Raw genomic sequence first — 21,407 nt, 5'->3', positions numbered from 1 at the left:
GAGAGGAGGTGCACAGGTAACCCTGCGTAGGGTGGGTCTGGGAGGATGAAATGCAGGGGCACACACTTCTTCCCTGTGATGATTTTTTTATGCCGTTCCTTCTTGCCTGGCCGGGGGCTCAAAAGCACTATGAGTAGCGGCACCCTGCCAGGCTTGGTGCAAGAGTCCCTGGCTATAAAGCACACCAGGATCCCAGAGCACCTAAGGGCCAGACAGCTAGCAGTCTGGGGCCACGGTCAACTGGAGTTCAGCCCTTTGAAAAGTGCTGGCAGATTGTTAGTGGCGCATTGGACGTCTTCCTGCCACATAGCAATGAATGAATTCAGCTCATCACTCCGCGCTAGCTCTGCAAGATGGAGTCAGACAAGACAGAGGAGAGAAGAGAGAACTTTGTGGGCTACATCTGGCAAGTGTACCGGTCTGGTCCAACTCTGATCAGTCCCAGAGGGAGTTCTCTGGATGGGGAGAAAGAGAAAAGTCAGAAAAATCCCAATGCATGTACATGTCACTCTATGAGGTTTTAGGATGGTTGGGAATGAGACAGGAGACAGGAAGATAGAGGATAAAGTTTTCACTATACTCTTTTTCTTGCCTTGACTCACTATTTTCTTCAGATCCTCCTGGGTATTGCTTCAGCATGAGGGTTTTTTAGGTGACCTCATTATTTTGAGCACAATTCTTTACAATATATCAAACAGGATTCTTTGCAGCCGTCTTACTCTGGAGTCCTAATTAGAAAAGGATTGTGCTGCTTGGGTCATCTGCATTATTTATTGATCACATCGCAATTAGCATTTTAAAGACCAACTGATACACTAGCCTGCTTACACTTTGTGTAGTTCTACAATCTGTTATTTCAATTCCAGCCTTCTTTTCACAAACAGCTAGGACTGAAAATGGTTTTAATTACAGGTTTGGCAAAAGCATCAGCAAAGAAGATTTTCGTATGTTGAGGTCTGTTGGGTATTGATTGAAAAGGATTTGCTTCCAAGCACAAAGCTTGTTCATTTTCAGCCAGAATTCAGGAAGGATGTTAAAAATAAATAAATAAATAAAAGTACATTCATTTAATATAGATTAAAATGTGCTCTAATTATAGCTAACATTCTGAAATTTAACGCTATAATCATCGTACTGTGCTTGAGTGCACCACCAAGATATCCATCAGAGTGCATTTTATATCGCAGACAGTTTTGTATATGTGCTGCAAAATTTTTACAGAACTAAATCTGTAGTCAGTTTGCACCTTGCTTGAAATATTGAACAGCTGGTCTTCACTCAGTAGTCATCAGAAAGTGCTATTGCTTTGACTCTGCATCTTGTTCAGGGTGAATTGATGGTGACTTTTGCAGTAATTGGATGCATAGCAACAAGAGCACACTAACAATACATCCATGCACATCACTGTGTTCAAATAGGGAATCTATTGTCTCCTACTGAGGTCCAAACAATGCAATATTATGCCTCTCTGTTTGACAATATCAATAGGTTTCATACTTCCTAATGTAAATCAGACCACATAAAAATGTTGTTAGAGCATGTCTGGCCATGAATATAAAAATCCAAGGAGTCTGATCTGGATGGAAATCTGCTGTTTCAACAACGTTGTTATACTTAACGCTTCGTCAAAGGGGAAAATATCGTGTGAAACCCATAAGAAAATACTGAGATCTACAGCTGAAGCAGTTATGTATCTTTATTGATTGATCCTTTATTGAGGATCTTTATTGGTTTTGGGCAATGATGGGTTCTGCAGGTAATATTATGGGCTACAGGGTTAAATATACAGTATATCCAGTGCATATACAGTTATGTGAAAAAATAAGTACACCCCATGTAAATTGTTGGCTTTTTTATATATATATTTGGACAAGCAAACATTTGATCGTCTTTGAAACAGTGTCTATTAACAGTAATAATAAAGTTAATATACCTGAACGAAACCACAAGGAAATTTAGCATTTTCAATCATTTATTCAACAGAAATCTCAATAGATGTGATATTCTTCTGCGGAAAAAGTAAGTACACCCTCGGCCTCAGAAGCTAGTATTTCCCCGTTTAGCAGAAATAACGTCTTGTAGGCGTTTTGCATAATTGTCCCCGAGGCTTGCTGGAATTTATCATCACTCTTCCACGCAATATTCTTTCAGTTGCAAGATGTTTGAGGCTTTTCTTGCATGTACTGCACGTTTCAAATCCTCCCACAACATTTCAACCCTCCATTTCTTCTTTTTGAGCCATTCCTTGGTGGATTTGCTAGTGCGCTAAGGATCATGATCCTGTTGAATGGCCCACTTTCAAGGTCCAAGATGTCAACATGCATTCTATGGCATTTTCCCAGCATATATTAAAATTAAAAATGCTTCGATTTAGCGAAGGTTATATCTCAGACTATTCTGCGATGCAAAACGTGAACTTCTGCAGTTGCCTTAACTACAAATTAAAGAGGATCAGAGGTCATCAAGCCCAAAGAAATCCATAACGGGTTATTATTTGGAAGGTAATTATTTCTCCATCAGATAGAAAGTGTTGAAATAGAGGGGATTAGTGATGGCAATGTTCCACTGTTATCACTGGCCACAGGGGAAACACTGCACAAAGAAGGGAATTGGCCGTCATTCATATCTGGAGGGAAAAATAAAACAAACAGATAAAGATGGGATTGTGTGAACCTGTGTGAGGCTTTATGCCAAAAGTAACCTGTTTGCAGTTACAGTACAGCACAGTGTTAACCGAACACTTATTTCAACACAGCATTTTTGAGAAGATTAAGAGATCATTCAGGAGTTTTTGTGACCATTTCAAGCATGAAAACACTGTTTGTCCTTGTCTCATTGACTCCAGACAGAGAATCATATCAGAGTGTTCAGTAAATTGTTCGACTGGTTCGGAGAAGTTCTTGCAATATTCTAAAAAATATCTGCTGTAATAGATTGTTTTACAATATTATCAGGACATGCTCACACCATGTTCCCAGTTACACAAACACACTACGGGAACTGGTGTTAATATTTCTGCAACTAAACTATTGAAGCAGTGAAAACATTTCTACACATGCAGTTTCTATATATGTAGGATTTCTATATACAGTATGCCTGTCTGGACGTGTTCACTCTGTCTCTGTGTGGGTTTCTTCTGGGTTCTCCGGTTTTCTCCCAGGAGGTAATTGGCTATGAAAACTTGCCCCTAGGTATGAATAAGTGTTTAAATGTGTTTGTGGAAAGAGGTGTGCGCATGGTGCCCTGCGATCACCTGATGGCCCATCCAGGGTGTATTCCCACCTTGCATCTGCTGTTCCCAGTATAAGCTCCTGATCCTCCATGACTCCAGCCTGGATAAAGCTGATGTTTAGCAAACTGCTTAATTCTGTAAATCAACTATTAAACAAAGAGCAGTTAAAGAGCAGATAACTAGCATTGACCTAATCTTTATTTCAGGTCCTTTGTGTATTATGTTCTTTATTTCTTAATGTCTAGAAAGAGTGAAATTGAGTTAAATTGTCTTGGTACATACCATACAAACCAAACTAATGAGCCAGTTCTGTGGTAGTCATGTGAAAAAAAAAAAAAATACACCACATGGAAATGGTTGGCTTTAACATATTTGGACAAGCAAACATTTGATCCTCTTTGAAACATGACCCATCAATAAAGGTGATATACTCTATCAAATGACACATAGAATTTATAGTTTGTAGTAATTTTCACAATTTAAATGAACAGAAAATAGATCAGTCACATGGAAAATTAAATGCACCCCTACATTTATCACACCTTCAAATCCATAAAATTATAATCAGGTGTTTAAGATATTGGGTGCTAAAGATAGAGTTGTTTGGCCACAGTAACAGCGGATGTGTTTGGTGCAAAACAAAGACAGTTTTTCAGGAGAAGGACCTCATACCAACTGTGAAGCACGGTGGTGGAAATGTTATGGTTTGGGGTTGCTTCGCTGCCTAAGGATCTGGACAGCTTGAATTCATTGACTGAACTATGAATTCTGCATCATATCAAAGAGTGCTTGAAGATAATATGAGGCCATCTGTCCGAAAGCTGAAGTTGAACCGAAAGTGGGCCTTTCAACAGGATAATGATCCTAAGCACACAAGCAAATCCACCAAGGAATGGCTCAAAAAGAAGAAATGGAGGGTTATGGAATTGTCTAGTTAAAGCCTGGATTTGAATTCCATTGAAATGTTATGGGGGGATTTGAAACAGGCAGGACATGCAAGAAAACCTTCAAAAATCTTGCGACTGAAAGAACATTGCATGGAAGAGTGATCAAAAATTCCAGCAAGCCTCGTGAACAATTATGCAAAATGCCTACAAGAAGTTATTTCTGTTAAAGGGGGCAATACTAGCTTCTGAGGCCGAGGGTGTACTTTATTAACAGGGGATCAAATGTTTGTTCGTCCAAATGTCAAAAAAGCCAACAATTTCCATGGGGTGTACTTATTTTCTCACATCACTGTATTTGTATGGTACACACGCTTAATAGTTAGAACCTGTCAGGCAAAATATTGTTTCATACTTTAAAGTTTGTACCACGCACTTATGCAGTTAATACCAAGAACTTAGGGGACTGTAAAAGCAAGTAGTGTCTAAACAAATGGAACGATCGCGTTTCCTCTGCTTCCTATCATGAGACTACAATATAACCGGAAGGATTATTAAACCTACTTAAGTTTTTCTAGACATTTACGCATTTCAAGCTTGAAAGTTATTCTATTTTACTGGCAAATCATTTCATACATTTAATTTTTTGGCGATAAAATAAGACTTTTATAAGCTTAAAAGTCAAAATATGAAAAAAAAAAAAAGTCTAACAATAGGCTTAATAATCCTATATCATAATCCTATAATGAAATATATTAGATTATAATGAACATATTTTCACTTGCTCAAATTAAAATCTAAAAATTTTTTTGCAGTGCTTGTTTTAAAATCTGGTTTCTCAAATCCAGATTAGGATAAAATTCCCCAAAGTAAAAAAATATATATTTTTTTACTAGCTACACGTAGGCTTTATTAATGTCAGAAAACTGAAAGATGAAGGAGTTCACTGTAAGGTCATTATTTTCAAGCTGTGCTGATCCATTCATCATTCCAGGGCCTACCTGATTGATGTCCAGAGGCCCAATTTAGGTGGTTTCTGGTCAATATATGACAATCTGAGTAGCTGTAGTAGCAGATGAATTACCTGGAGACTGGTTGGACCTCTAAGTAACCCTCATCATGAGATATCTGCTATAAATAGAGCAGGGAGAGCAGAGATATTTAAATAATATTCAGGCTCTCACTATCCCATGTGTATTTGCATGTGTGGAGTTGATTCGGGAGTCGTGTACTGTGATGATAGGAGCAGACAGATGCCTCGCTTATTAGCCATGCTATTAAACTCAGTTGTGTGTGTGCGAAAGAGATAGAGAGAGAGGAAGACAGGGAAAGAAATCCCCCTTCTCCCGTCTCGTACAGCAGAGGAGCGTGTGTGTGTGAGTGCTTTTCTGGGTCAGCTGTCTGTAAACCGTGCCGTTATCAAAGTCCTGCACAAGTCTTTGTCTTTCATCAGAAGAATCCTATTGTCTGGTGAGCGGCGTCTCTGTAATGGCGACGGCTTCACTCTTACTTCATGATTTTAATTATCCCCTATGAGACCGCAGCAGTTTGTCACAAGCTCGTCAACAATCCCTCCGAGGTCTGCGAATACTGCTTGTGTACTGTACCTCTCACTCCTCCCCTTCTCACCCAGCCTTTCCCTCCATCATCACTTCCACCAAGCTAGCACTTCTTAGCCGTCTCCGTCTCAAATCAATGTTACACACAGGCAGACAGCTCAGGAGTCAAACTCAGGGCACCGCTCTCTCATGCATCATCCGAGATCAATAGGAGGTTGGAACATTTGGGTGAATTTTAACCAGCTTTTCAACTTCATAACGATGTGAGATGAGAGGATGAAGAGGGAAAGGGGGGGAATTTTTTATGTGCGCAAGAGAAGTTGTTGTTTTCTGTTGCACTTGAATTCATATTTGAGTTCATCTTAAAGTCCTCAGATTGATTATGCTGAAACATGATGCTGTATGATTTGAAAGAAAGAAAGAAAATAAAAATGTGGTCGCTGAGATCAAGATTTTCTTTTGGGTCTTTTTTTTTTTTTTTTTTTTTTTTTTTTTTAAGTATTTGAAGTGTTAAAAATTTACTGGTTCCACAGAGCTCGAATTATATAACAAACCAAATAGTACGGCTCAGAAAAGTACAAAAGTTTATTTTCAGAACAAAAGATCGCAAACTAGCAAGTCAATGTGCAAAATAGTGATGTTGTAAGACTATGTATTGAGCTATAATCAACATGAAAAACTAGTACAGAAAGAAAAAAATCTTGTTAGTTCATTCTATTAAACCTCTTTGATCCTGCAACCATTTGGGGTTTTACATCGTCATATATCAAATATACAAACTGAAATGTCTTGTATTTTGGATTGAGAAGACTAATTATGCACGACAATCCCATGCCAAATGTGAGTAGTGTCAACTACTCTTGGTTTATTTGTAATAGGAGGTGTGTAAAAAGTTGCTAGTAGATTTATGTTCAACGCAGCAGCTTTCTTGGGTTGAAATTAAGAGTGACGGAGTGCTATATTATATTCGTATAGCATTATATAGCTGTGGTCGGATGTTTACATACACTAATCATGGACATGAAAGTCATGGCAATATTGGGATTTCAATCATTTCTTTGAATTGTTCTTTTTCTGGAGCAGAATGATTGTACAACATATATCTTTAATAATTTTTTTTTTTTTTTTTTTTTTTTTTTAAACAAACAAGAATTTGGTTCACAAGTTTTAATTTATTTGGGGTTTTCTGCAGTCAACACAGGACCAGAATGATACATACAGGGTCAAAAATATACATACAGCGCACCTAATACGTATTTCCATGAATGTCCCTTAGCAAGTTTCATCTTTTGGTAGCCATCATCCAGCTTCCGGCAGAATTCTGGTTGGATATTTGACGACTCCTCTTGGCAGAATTGGTAAAAATGACATTTGTTGGTTTCCTGCTCCTGACTCGACTTTTAAGCACAGTCCACAAATTTTCGACAGGGTTGCGATCAGGACTTTGGGAAGGCCATTCCAAAAGCTTAATGTTTGCCTGCTTTATCCATTCCACAACTAGCTTCGATGTGTGTTTGGGGTCATTGTCCTGTTGGAACACCCAATTGTGTCCAACTGGCTGACGGGTTGAGATTATGCGGAATAATACTACGGTAGTTCTCCTTCTTCATTATTCCATCCACTTTGTGCAATGCACCAGCTCCACTAGCAGGAAAACAGTCCCAGAGCATAATGCTACCACTGCCATGCTTAACAGTTGCTACAGTGTCCTTTACTCCTCCAAACATACCTCTGGTCATTGTGGCCAAACAACTCAATCTTTGTCTCATCTGACCATAAAACATTCCTCCAGAAGGCTATTTCTTTGTTCATATGGTCAGCTGCAAGCTTTACACAGGCTTGAAGGCGTCGATTTTGGAGCGGGGGCTTCTTTCTTGGACGGCATCCTTTCAGTCCATGGTGATGTAAAACTCGCTTGACTGTAGACAGTGACACTGATGTTCCAGCGGCTTCCGGTTCATGGCAGGTCAGTACCTTGGCGGTTCCTGGGTTTTTCCCAGACCATCAGAACCAATTTCCTCTCGGCTGAGGGTGATCGTTTGGGTCTTCTTCCAGACCTTGGCAGAGTGGCTACACTTCCCAATAACCTGTACTTGCATACAATTGTTTGATCAACTGATGATCTTGGAATCTGCAATTGTTTAGAAATGACTCCAAGAGACATTCCTGATTTGTGTAAATCCACCATCCTCTTTATTCAGATCTGCACTGTGCTCCTTGGACTTTCCCACAGTACTGTGAGTTGGTCAAGCCAGTGAGTGCAGTTAAACATGCACTTTTTATGTTGGCGCAGAGAAGCTGCAAGCTGTAGTCAATCATGATCACTAACAGGAAATTAAGATGCCTCGGTCTTGGCAAATTAAAGGACATTTTGGAACTTTCAACACCACTGAATTAATAATCGAAGTGGTTGTATGCATATTTTTGACCCTGTATGCATAATGGTGATTTTTTTCCTGTGTTGATTACAGAAAACCCCAAATAAATTGAAAATTCTTTTTTTTAATTTTTTTATTTTATTTTTTTTTATTAAAGATGTATGATGTACATTGAAAATATTGAAAGCCCAATACTGCCATGACATTCATGTCCATGGTGAGTGTATTTAAACATCCGACCGCAACTGTATGTGCTAGGAACAAATAAAATAATTGATTGTTAGATACATCACTTAAATTCAGAATTCACTTTCTGATTAGGTTTAATGCCATTTTTTCCATGATTGTGGGATTTGAACAATAATTAAATGAAATCCGAAGATGCTTTAGGATCTGTACTACTAATATCCATCATTATTGGAGATGATTGTGAGGGTTTTTCAGGCATGTTTCTGTGCAAAATGCAATTAAATGAGCCTGAGGACTCACTAATAGTCATCTAATGCAAATGAGTGACCTAAATACATAAAGCAAGGGATTACACACTTACTGGATTCAGCAGTTTATAAGTGAAGTTCTTGTAAGGTTGCCATCACATGATGTTTTCAGCTAATATTGGATAACTTGATTAGATTTATTATTATAAGTAATACAGATTAAAATAATGTTGGGTTCAACTCTAGTGAAGAGGAGGTTGTTTGTCTTCGTTGTAGCTTTAGAGGCAGAACGTCAAGAGAACTTTTGTTGCTTGTGTAACTTTGTATGATCGTATGCAGCCGTAGTTAAAGTGGGACGTGACATCACATACAGGTGAATGTCCCAAAAAAAGTTATTTTTAATTACATTGCATTACCTTGCTTTGGAATATTGGCTATGGAAGATTTTTTGATTCAACATGTTTCTAATTTCCTCAACAATGCTAATTTATGTCCCTCCAGGTCTGTTTTTCTTGCTTGCACACAGACTTGTGACCTGATTAATCAACAGGTTAACACAAAAAAAATAAAAGAAAAAAGAAAAAAAAAAGTGTTAGACGTCACTCTGCACTTTTTTGTTTTCCCAAAAGTTGTACTTTTTGGACTTTAAAAGCTCCTCTGTGATTTAACAATCGGAGGCGGCACTTTTTTTAAAAGCGGCCGCATTGCATCCACTTCCCATAGGATTACATGTTAAACTGGTGATTGAAGAACCAAAAAAAAAAAAAGTGCCACGTTTGAAAGCACCCTAAGCTGTGCTTTATTATTAATAATCACACACCCTATTAGTTTAGCAGAAGCCCTAAAGTAATAAAGGGTTTAATATATGTGAAAAATGTCTGACAGCATGTTTATGTCTGAATTTTTAATGTAATCACTGGGAAGCCAAAAAAAAAAAAAAAAAAAAAACACAGTTTCATGAACTAACACACCAATCATTTTCCATAAATCGAAACAACCTCAAAGTGTGATATGATGCCCTTGTGAGCTACTTTTTCCTATTTCAGGAAGTTCACCTTCGTAAGAAAGAATTGATTGATTGCATTCAATAAAACACCAGCCATTAAGCATCTGAGAGCGTAACGAATCAATGATGATGGATGTCTAAGAGCAGAGACTGTGCATTAAGGAAGTACATAATTGTCAAAGTCAGTCAGCTTCTAAATAAATAGTGGACTTGATAATCATATCGGTCATGCACTAATCAATTCAAACACATTTTCAGGTGATCTATTGATTTGGCATATAATACAACAGCCAGGAAAAAGGCAGAAAAAAGGCAGATTCTGGCATGCGTGTGTGTGTGTGTGTGTGTGTGTGTGTGTGTGTGTGTGTGCGCTTTCACATGGGCAGAAATGTCTCATCCAAGGCCCTTTGGATGGGCAGCAAGGAGAATGCCCAGATATCTGAATGAGCATCAAAGCACTGATTAGGAAATTTTGGCTTAGCAAGCGTTTGCTAATGAGCAGACCGGTGTTCTCGTTTATCTAATATTCTTCCCTGAACGTGCCTCATTCGTCACCCTACTCCCATGACTCTTTCTTGCTGAGAATAAACGAGGCTTGGCATAAAATACCTTTCCTCCCAGGCTCCATGCATGGAGGTGTGTGGGCAGCCTCAATGTTCGTGACAGCTGCAGCAGAACACACACATGATCCTAACACACTCTCCACACTGAAGGTATCCCTGGAGGACACTCATGTTGCAGGAGTATCTTTTTTTTTTTTTTTTTTTAACTGCGGTACGCACAGGAAAGGGATTTCAGCAGAAGCATGGTCATTTTAATTAAGATCCATTGTCGTGGCACTGAGGATCTGCATATTAATTAAAACCGGGAAAAATAATAGGGCCTGGTCCACACCATAAAAAAAACAGTGTGATGCAGATATTGTAAATGCGGCGGGTTATTAGCTCTAGGGACAATTAATTAAAAATGCATAGCGGCCAGACAGTAGAAAGAGAACAAGCGTGTGTATAGAGGACCAAAGAGAAGAGACAGACTTCGGAATATTGATGTGTTTTAATCCCGCACACAAAGAAAGAAAATAGTTCAGTTATTTCACTCGCAGTAAGTCAAAAAAGGATGAAAGGGTTTTAAGGAAGCGAGCGTATGAAGATAAATACAACAATATAATGGCAGCATTGTGTAAATTATTTTCATTCCTCAGATGCACATTTCAAAAATTGTAGCATGAAAGTGTGTGTGAAAGAGAGAGTGAGGCAGAGAGAGAGAGAGAGCTAGAGAGACGTTGTGAGTGACAGAGAGAGAGAGAGAGAGAGAGAGAGAGAGGCAGAGAGACGTGAGTGACAGACAGACAGACAGAGAGAGAGAGAGAGAGAGAGAGAGAGAGAGAGGCAGAGAGACGTGAGTGACAGACAGACAGACAGACAGACAGAGAGAGAGAGAGAGAGAGAGAGAGAGAGGCAGAGAGACGTGAGTGACAGACAGACAGACAGAGAGAGAGAGAGAGAGGCAGAGAGACGTTGTGAGTGACAGACACAGAGAGAGATGAATGAGAGAGACAGCGAGGCAGATCAGTGTGAGGACAGAGAGAGACAGATCAGACAGATGAAGGGAGATATTATGAGAGACATACAGACAGACACGTTATAAGAGAGACACAAAGAGAAAGAGACAGGTGAGTGAGTGAGAGACAGACAGAAATTATGAGTGAGAGGAGAGAGATATTTTGAGTAAGACAGAGACAGATGAGTGAGAGGCAGACAGACAGAGACTATGACTGGGAGAGAGAGAGACCAGTGAGAGACAGACAGACAGATATCTATCATGAGTGAGAGCTCAAGAGAGACATTTTGAGTGCAAGAGACACAGAGAGAGATGAGTGAGAGACACAGACAGATACAGAGTGAGAAAGAGACAGAAAAAGACATTTTGTGTTAGAGAGAGAGAGAAGGAGGGGGGTGAAAGAGGGAGAGGGGAGTTCTCTTCTCCCTCCCTGTTCCTCTCCTCCCTCACATACTGCACTGATTGAAGAAGTGTGTCTGTGTATTCTCAGCCTCTATAAACATCCTCCTGGAGGTCATTGACAGACAGAGCGCGCGCGCGCACACACACACACACACACACACACACACACACACACACACACACACACACACACACACACACACACACACACACACACACAGCAGATTGGAGCAATCTCACTCTGACATATCACAGACCTGTGGGTCATGCGCTGTACACAGAGTTATATAGCTCAAGGCAGTGCATGAAAGCCCTCCACCTTTATAATTTTTTTTGGGGTGGTGGGGGGGGGGGGGGGGGGGGGGTCTGGCTCTGATTCAGGACCGAGACACAAGTACGAAACTCTGGGATGTTATCAAGTCCTCTGAAACCCTACCATGCTCGCTTTCCCTGCAGCCGGTGTATCTCAGCTCCTAGGCACCAAGGTCACGTAGCTCATAAACAATCTCTGTCTAAGTGCCCATTCTCATAACAACTTTCATAATTAAACCTCCCTTGCACGTAGTCATGGCAACCAGGTCCTACTTGATGCCATGTAGAGACTGAAATAGCATTCCTTTATTAGTGAATGATTTTATTATTTGAATCTAGCACAGGCCACTTGGCATTTCCGCCGTCACAAGAATGAAGGAACTGTACTTATGTGCATTAACGACTCTTTAATGATTCACGTACCAAGTCATTCGTTACAGCTGAATCGCTGCATGAATGATACTGAATCTTTTGCAATTATTCAGCAAAAGACATTTAATCAATTACGAACCACTAGCAACGTGTGATGAGTCGTTCTGCTCCGATCTGACTGCCGACACTGCAGAAATACTGTGTATTAGTGGAAAAAATATTAGGAACACTTAATTCATGATAACATTTCTTAAAAAGCTTGAATCACTAAACTGAAATCATTGTTTTAGTATGAATCATTATTCATTTACAGCCAAAAAAAAAACCCCTCATGAATCACGAACTGAATCGTTTCGCTGTAACCCCAAACAATTCACACGTCTCACATGCATACGTGCAGAACTTCAAGCAATACAATCTACGCATGGGACGCAATATATGACACAAAGCTGTTTTGTTTTTTTGTTGTTGTTGTTTTTTTATAAAGAAAAGAGAGAAAGTAAAAGCCATAGCTTTAAGATATCACGCTCTAAACCTCTATAGATCCGCTCAGGGTGTTCGTCGTGACTTCTACAGCAACATTCAGATACTATCGTGATGAATCCCATGAAATCCCAGGAACACAGTACACACACATATACAGTACATAATCCCACACAAACACCTACACATATGGAAATTACATCACTGGACCATCTCAAAGGCTTTGCACACACTAACATTCTTAGAAAGAGGTGGACAAGTTAATGGGATTTCATAAATAGCAGTTTCATCCCTCAGAGTATTGAAGGGCTAAACAGATAAAGAGATTATTTCTGATCATCAGCAGAACACAAGCAGGAGAGTGTGACAATATGGCGTGAGCTGCTCAGGTGTAACTATTCAATAATATGAGACATCCTCTAAGGACTCCTCTGTACCCTCAGTGCACTTTGAGTGGACACGTCTCATTTATATAACGGCCCTATAGGGAACGTCTTCTCTTACTGTACACACTTCTGAGCTGGAAATACAGTGCATACGTGTAGAGCTGTAGAGAAAGTTAGGACACGTTGGATAAAGCCACACATAGATGATTGAGCTACTCTAGAGGTAAGGCTGTAAGTTGGGACGATGATATCGGATAAACCTGGAGAAAATCACAGTCATAGATCATGTGTGTTTGAATCCAGCAGAGGTGAGAAGTCATTCTTTTGCAAGGAGCAAGTACAGTACAGTTGAGGTCATAGATTTACATACGCCTTGCAGAATATGCAAAATGATTATTTTATGTATTTATTTTAATGTATTTTGTTTTTTTTTTATTATTCAGTACTGCCCTGAATAAGCTATTTTATTTTCACACTGAGGACGACTGAGGGACTCGTACACGACCGTTACAAAAGGTGCAAACGTTCACTGATACGCAAGAAGGCAACACGATACATTAAGAGCCAGGGGGGTGTAAACTTATGAACAGGATGATCAGTGTAAACAGTTATTATTTTGTTTAAAGATCTTTTTTTTTGTTTTGTTTTGTTAGTACTGCCCTTCAGAAGCTACATAAGATATTTACATGTACACCGATCATCCTGTTCAAAAGTTTACACCCCCCTGGCTTTTAATGTATCCTGTTGCCTTCTTGAGCGTCAGTGAATGTTTGCACCTTTTGTAACGGTCATGTACGAGTCCCTCAGTCGTCCTCAGTGTGAAAAGACGGATCTCAACAATTCAAAGCAAAGAAAGTACAAGACCTGGAGGATTTTTCTGAAGAACACTGGGCAGTTTAACTGCTCAGGACTAAGATTTATGTAAACTTTTGAACTGGTTAATTTGTGTAAATTCAGTTATTATTGTGTTTTATGGATTATATTTAAACATCTGTTATGTGAAATAGCTTCTTCAGATCAGAACTAAATGCAATTTTTATCTTCTCTCTCCCTCTCTCTTTTTATTATGAGCATTTTGCAAATTCTCCAAGCTGTATGCAAATTTATGACGTTAAGTCTAAGTCTTAATGCTCAAGTCCCATGTTATTAAAGACGTCAGGATGTGCTTCTCACTAATTTGAGCAGATTTTATGTGGAGTTCCTGATCGTGATCACGGTGATACTCTGACAGTAGTGCTGGCTTTAAGGAAATCACAGATTTATATTAAGGCACTCGTTCTAATACGTTATCGTTTCTATAGTAACGACTTACACGTGGACCCGTACGGCGGACGCTCCACATACGTGCACGTTTAAAAATGTATGTAATTGTTGAGATGGTGAAGAGGAGCTGATTTAGCGTTTTTGGAAGGAGTCTCCAGTATCAGCGCTTTGTACCAGTCAGTAACATGACAACCTGCGACGTTTTTCTCTGATTAACTTCACGAGAGAGAAAAAAAAGAGAGGGAGCTACTGTTTATAGCTGCTATAACATAGGAACCCGTTTGTTTTGCGGACGTTCCACATGGTAAATGTGGCTATAAAGCGATAAAAAAATACGCAATCGTTTTGACATTAAAAAAATAATAATAATAATAAGTATAATCGTCACCAGATTGCTGTGGTATAGGAGGTGTGAAACAGTTCAGAATGTGGTGTTATTGGAGAATAATTAACTTCAGGTGGGAAGACTAGCTCTGTTTAGTGTCAGGGTTGCGTCACACCACCTCGTCTTTGATTATTTTCCTAGCGCCAGGTCGTGTTTTTATCCCTTACTTACCTATTTACAAGTCACTTTATTGGAAATGTAATAAAGCTACCACGTTAATAGTGGAAAATATAGTTAAACAGATTCACTACTTGTTGGCGTCTTTCTGCTGGTGTATAATCCTCCACCTGCCTGAGCATCTGCTCGAGTGTAGACGTACAAGATGTGGAAACGTAAAAGTTGGAGATTAAATTTGATGTCGGTGCTGTGTTGTTATGATGACAATATTAAGTGTTGTTAGGTTTGGGTTTTTTTTTTTGTAACAGCATTGAGACCTCAAGAAAAACATTCACACAGTGTGTAACAGCGTATCACACCCAGACCACAGAAACTGCTCAGCAACACAAATCAGCAAGCGTTGGTGTTAGGTTACCGTCATATCTTCGGGATATAATCCTGAATGCCCAAGTCAAATGCTCAGGCTAAGTTAGGAACAATTGTGGTGTTCTGTATCTAAAATAAATGCCCTATTCTTAGGACATGGTTCGGATGAGAACGTAAACAAAAGCTCATTATTAACACAACATGATCACACTGAGACACGATGAGACCTGCACTGTATGAAGGAGTAACGTAACGTACAACTTATTTAGCATGTAAACACTGTCTCAGTCCTGTAGCAGGCCCACAGAGTCTCACCGTGACCGGTAAGCGTGTTGAGTCCGCTGCTTGAGTCATTTCGTCGTCTCTGTGCTCTTACAGTGCTTATTAAACGAGTTTACATGTAGTCAAGCTGTTGAGCTTCTGCCAGTGTAAACAGTCATTGTATAGAGTCATTAACTGTTTCCATATAACTCTCAGAGAAGGCTGCATTGTGCCAGGACAGAACAGTGATAAATGGGGTATCTGGTGATCTTCATGCTGAGAGGAAAGAGGAAAGTGTGACATAGGACTCACCAAGAGCTATGTGCGTGAAACATTTTATGGACCGGATACATTTGCAAGTCACAGAACTGGGCTAGGGTCCAGGTTCATCCTGTAGACACTGCAGCAACTGTTAGGATCCAAAACTGCAGGAGAAGCAGATCACAGATGAGAGTAAGTAAAACTGGAGAATTGAGTGGAAATGTTTAGAAAGCATGGGTATGTAAGGAATTCAACATAACAGGGGGTATGCTGTTATAGGAAAATAATCAGCGATGAAGTACTGTACTGTGACGTCAATGCAGAGCAGTTACTGTTACCACCCCGAAGTTTATTATGCTAATAACATCACATTCCAAAGTGTTTTTATCTATTTATGGTTACGTTTAATGTCCATGAAACAACTAAGAGCGAAGACGAAGCCCTTATTTGTCATATACAGCGCTGATTTCTTCTGTTTTTCTGTACATCTCATACTAAATAGTTTTAGACCTTCAAACGAAATACAACACGAAACGAAAGCAACCCGAGTAAACGCACAATGCAGCTATTCGTTTCTTATTGAAGCAAAAAAAAAAAAAGTTATCCAACACCTATCGCCAATGTGAAAAACTAGTTGCCCCTTCAAACTGGAGCAAATCTGGTTGTGCCATCTTTAGCAGCAATAACTGCAATCAAATGCTTGCGATAACTGGAGATCAGTCTTTCACTTACTGCTAGAACTAGGACTTGCTCCTTGCTTTGGATGATTGTCTTGTTGCATAATTCAGTTGTGTTTGAGTTTCAACTTACGGACTGAAGAGTCTCCTTTAGGAGAATGTCTTCCAAACAGTTCCACTTTCGATTCATCAGTCCACAGAACATTCTCCCAAAAGGTTTGAGGATCATCAAAGTGTGTTTCGGCAAAATTCAGACGAGTCTTAATGTTCTTCTGGGTTGCAGTGGTTTTCACCTCGCCACTCTTCCATGGAAGCCATTTTCAGTGTCTTTTTGATAGTGGAGCCATGAACAGGGACTTTTATTGATGCAAGAGAGGCCTGTAGGTCCTTTGATGTTGTCCTTGGCTCTTTTGTCACTTGCTGGATGAATAGTTGCTGTGCTATTGGAGGAATTTTGCAAGGTCGGCCTCTTCTGGGAAGGTTCACTACTGTGCCGAGTTTTTCCATTTGGAGATAACGGCTCTCACTGTAGTTCTTTAGAGTTCCAGAGCCTTTGAAATAGCTTTGTAACCCTTCCCTAGCTGAGACTTTGTTTTCATTTCTGAAACAATTTAGTACGAGATTTACACAAAAACAGAAGAAACCATGACGGGGGAAAATACTTTTTTTCACAGCACTGTACATTACAGCACAGTGAAACTCTTTTCAGAGCTCAGACTCAGCCATGCGGCCATACGGCACCCCTGGAGCAGATCGGGTTAAGATCGGGCCTTGCTCAGCAGCGGCAGCTTGGTGCTGCTGGCGCTTGAATCCCTGGCCTTCTGATCAAAAACCCAGAGCCTTAAACGTTGAGCCGCCACTGCCCCAAAATTAGTCACTTATAATTAATCACATACATTATAGCGGCTGTAAACACTCATTTCTCTCTTTCGTTTCTCTTTCTGAGAGACAAAGAGAGCCCAACAGAGTCCATAGAGCAAAATTAGCCACGTCCTCATGGAGGGAGTGATGGTGTTACACTCTCTCCCCTGTCAATTGACACTAGCCAATCACGGGAATCCGTGAGCTCATGTTTGATCTCTGTGTCTGTTAGGCTGTTCTGTGATGCAACATGAGCAGCCGTTTGAAAAGTTGTGGTAGGTGGCTACACATGTCTCAAGGAAGCATGTGATAGCATTCACCCTCCCCAGTATGATAGCGTAGAGCTGGTTGGTGGGCGGAAATTGGCAAGTGAGCAAATTAGAGAGAAAAATGTGGGGGAAAAGAACTGAACGAGCGCGATTTCTATAAACATGTGATTTACCTTGCAGCTCGGACTACCATCAGAGCTGCTCATATCGAAACTTAACTTCTGACCAATCACCTTCGAGAACAGCATTGCGAATTAAAAATAACAATAATGCACACGTTATTATTTATAATGTACTGTATAATGCACAAGCATGAGGAATGTATAATCATAACCCAGGTAAGTGCTATTATATTGAATGGCGAATACAGTTTTGTCCTTCTAACAGCTGATTAACACTAAAGCTTTTCAGTCACTAATGATCCAGTACAGGATATGAGGCAGCTATTACGAGCTTCCTACTGTACGCATTTCTTTTGTTCAGCCGTCTGTTGTGCATTAAAGTAATTGGATGAAACAATAAGCCATTCATTTCCTGGAAGGAACAGAGGATCATTCTATAGATATGCAAGATGAGTGCTATTAGAGTGAGATAAGGTCCTTAGCAGTGCAGGACAACAAAAGAGACGACAGAGCACGCTGGAAAAATGAGGGCAGGTAAAGGAGAAGTATGTAAAGGAGACAGGTCATATAGATAGCATTGCTGTATAGCATTACAAAGAGTGGGTGGATATGGGAAGGTAATTGAAGGAGGGACAAAGGTGGAGAGCGTTAAAAAGACAAAAGGTGTGTATACGTATACAGGAGGCTGATAGAAAATCCACACGCAAACAGAAACAAAGGGGCATCGTTGTGTCAAGAAGAGGAGAGGAATTGATGGAAAACTGTGGCGTCTCTCTGAGAAAGTCCTGATCAAAGCTTACCCCATTTTCATTCCTCTCTTCCCTTTGATGGATGTATTTTTAGAGTTACAGAGCTCTCATGAGCACAAGATGAGCTGTATATCAAATATTCTGTGTAATCTGCCAGAACTGAGCCAAACTTTACTCTCTCTCTAAACTGATCACTGATATTCCATCACTGACTACTGACAAGAAGAAGAAGAAAAAAAAAGCACATCACTTCATCCCTTATTAAACATGTTCCATTTATTCAGTATTCTCTTCTCAGCCTAAATAAGAAAACAAAGCAAAAAGCTTGTTCTTAAACACGTGATCAATGGGCCAAATCAGAAAGGCAGGAAAAGAGGAAAGAAAAGAGAAACGAGAGAGCGAAATAAATCAAAAGAGGGAAAAAGTTTTGCTGCTACTCGGCGTGTTTGTCTAGAACTTTCATTAAGTGGTAGTGTAGCTGCTGCATTTCCTCACTCACTGGGCCTTGTGTGTATTTGCTGTGTGTACATTCACTGAGCACTTTATTAGGAACAGCTGTACACCTACACATTCATGCAATTATCTAATCGGCCAGTCGTGTGGCAGCCATGTCATGTGTAAAATCAGGAAGATACAGACCAGCAGCTTCAGGTAATTATCACATCAACCATCAGAATGGGGGGAAATGTGGTCTCGGTGATTCTGGCTGTGGCATGATTGTTAGTGCCAGACAGGCTGGTTTGAGTATTTTTATAACTGGTGATCTCCTGAGATTTTCATACATAACAGTCTCTAGAGTTTCCTCAGAATGGTGCAATAAAGAAAAAGCATCCGGAGAGCGGCAGTTCTGCAGACAGAAACATCTTGTTTAGGAGAGAAGTCAACGGGGAACGGCCAGACTGGTCTGAGCTGACAGAAAGGCTACTGTAACTCGGTTAACCACTCCGTACAACTGTGGTGAGCAGAAAAGCATCTCAGAACGCACAACACATCACAGCTTTCGGTGGACAGGCTACAAGAGTAGAAGACCATGGCAGGTTCCACTTCTGTCAGCTAAGCACAGAAAGCAGAGCTCCGCCCCCCAGGTCAGCTACTCCCACCATCCCAGCATACAGACCGCTGGTCAGATGCTCCGAACTGGTTTTGAAGCAGGTGAAAACCTGGCCAGCAGGAGAAATCTCTGCTCCGTGTGAATTTTTAAAGCACAATGACTGACACATGTTCACAGAGGCTGCAACCGATAGCGAATCCACCAACTTGTAAGAATACGCGGCATCAGTGACCAGCTACATCAGCAAGTGCATCGATGACGTCACTGCCTCCATGACCATCACCACACGTTCCAATCAGAAGCTGTGGAGGACTGCGGAGATGGGTGCACTGCTGAGGAACTGAGACTCCACCTTCTGGATAAGTGACAAGGTGGCCCTAAGTACAGCGAGAGCCAAACTGTCCCGGCCCAGCAGAGAGGCAAAGCGCATACACGCCCAGAAAATCCACAGTCACTTCACGGACAGCGGTGACACGTGTCGCATGTTGCAAGGCATTCAGGCCATCAGAAACTACAGGACGACGTCACCCGCCTGTGACAGTGATGCCTCCCTTACAGCTGCGCTGAACAGCTTCTACACTCGGGTTGAGGTACAGAATGACGTGGCAGTGAGGAAGACTACATCTCCTACCAACGACCAGGTACTGTGTCTAACCACGGCTTCTGTGAGGAAAACTCTATACACATTCAACCCACGGAAAGCTGCTGGACCAGACAACATTCCTGGCAGAGTGCTCAGAGGATGTGCAGACCAGCTGGCAGATGTTCTCACTGACATCTTCAACATCTCCCTGAGCGGCGCGGTCATTCCAACATGCTTCAAGGCCACCTCCATGCCGAAGAAGTCTTCGGTGTCCTACCTCAACAACTACCGTCCCGTCGCACTCACAACGATCATCATGAAGTGCTTCGAGAGCCTCGTAATGAGGCACATCAAGACCCTGTTACCCCCCTGCTGACTCACAACTGTGCAGCAATGCACAGCTCGAATCACATCATCAAGTTCGCCAATGACATGACTGTGGTGGGTCTCATCAGCAAGGACGACAAGTCAGCATACCGAAAGGAATTGCAGCAGCTAACGGGCTGGTGCAGGGCCAACAACCTGTCTCTGAATGTGGACACTGAAATCAGCATCACATCCCAGTTGTTCTGATGTGGAGTGTGGAGCAGAAGTACCAAAAAACACAATGCATTTCCACTGAAATTAACCTGACTTAAATTGTCTCAGTAAGGTATTGGGCCACCACGTGGCACCAAAACAACCCAGACATGGTTTGATATCTGCTGCTCAAAAACCATAGCACATAATTGGCCTCGTTTTCACTCTCATTGAACCCTTCAGTGAGGCATTGGGCCCTGTAAATGGGGGCGGAGTCATCCTGGAAGAGACCATGCCTATCAGGATAGAAACGGTTCAACACGGGAGGTAGTTAATCAGTGAGAAGAGCGTGACGCTTCACTCTAAAAGGACAAACGGACGAAAAATAACGCGCCCCCAACGCCCCACCAAGTGAATAACACAGCCAGTTTTTATCTTTTATTTTGCCAACTGTGTGTATATGTCCTCAAATTTCAATCTAACAAGCTAAACATTCTCTAATTTTCTCCCTTGCAGATCTCATCAGCTCTGTAGTCTGCCTCTTTGTTCTCTTTTTTTGGTCCTTTCTGCTTCTCACCACAAGGGGGCAATGGAAGGACCATCAAAAACCACAATACGTCAGTGGCTTCATACTATACAGGAGTCTCTCAATATTTATTAGGGGTTTTTGTTTTCAGTGTGTTTGCATGCGTGTGAACATGTGTGAGAATAATTTATTTCCTTCAGCCCAGTAATCACAAGATTTAATTTACTACCCTTATCAAATTAAGCCTGTAGCACTGGCCTATTTCCTTCAAATACAATTAAATATGTAAATAAGTATACATATCCCCAAGACTTAAAGTCATACAGAGAATGTAAACGATTATAAAAGTGTTGTGGGCTGTTTTCAAACAGCATTAGGGTTCAAAG

This window comes from Ictalurus punctatus, chromosome 11 (genome assembly GCF_001660625.3).
Source record: "Ictalurus punctatus breed USDA103 chromosome 11, Coco_2.0, whole genome shotgun sequence".
In the NCBI taxonomy this organism is placed as follows: Eukaryota; Metazoa; Chordata; class Actinopteri; order Siluriformes; family Ictaluridae; genus Ictalurus; species Ictalurus punctatus.
This window is presented reverse-complemented; position numbering follows the sequence as displayed.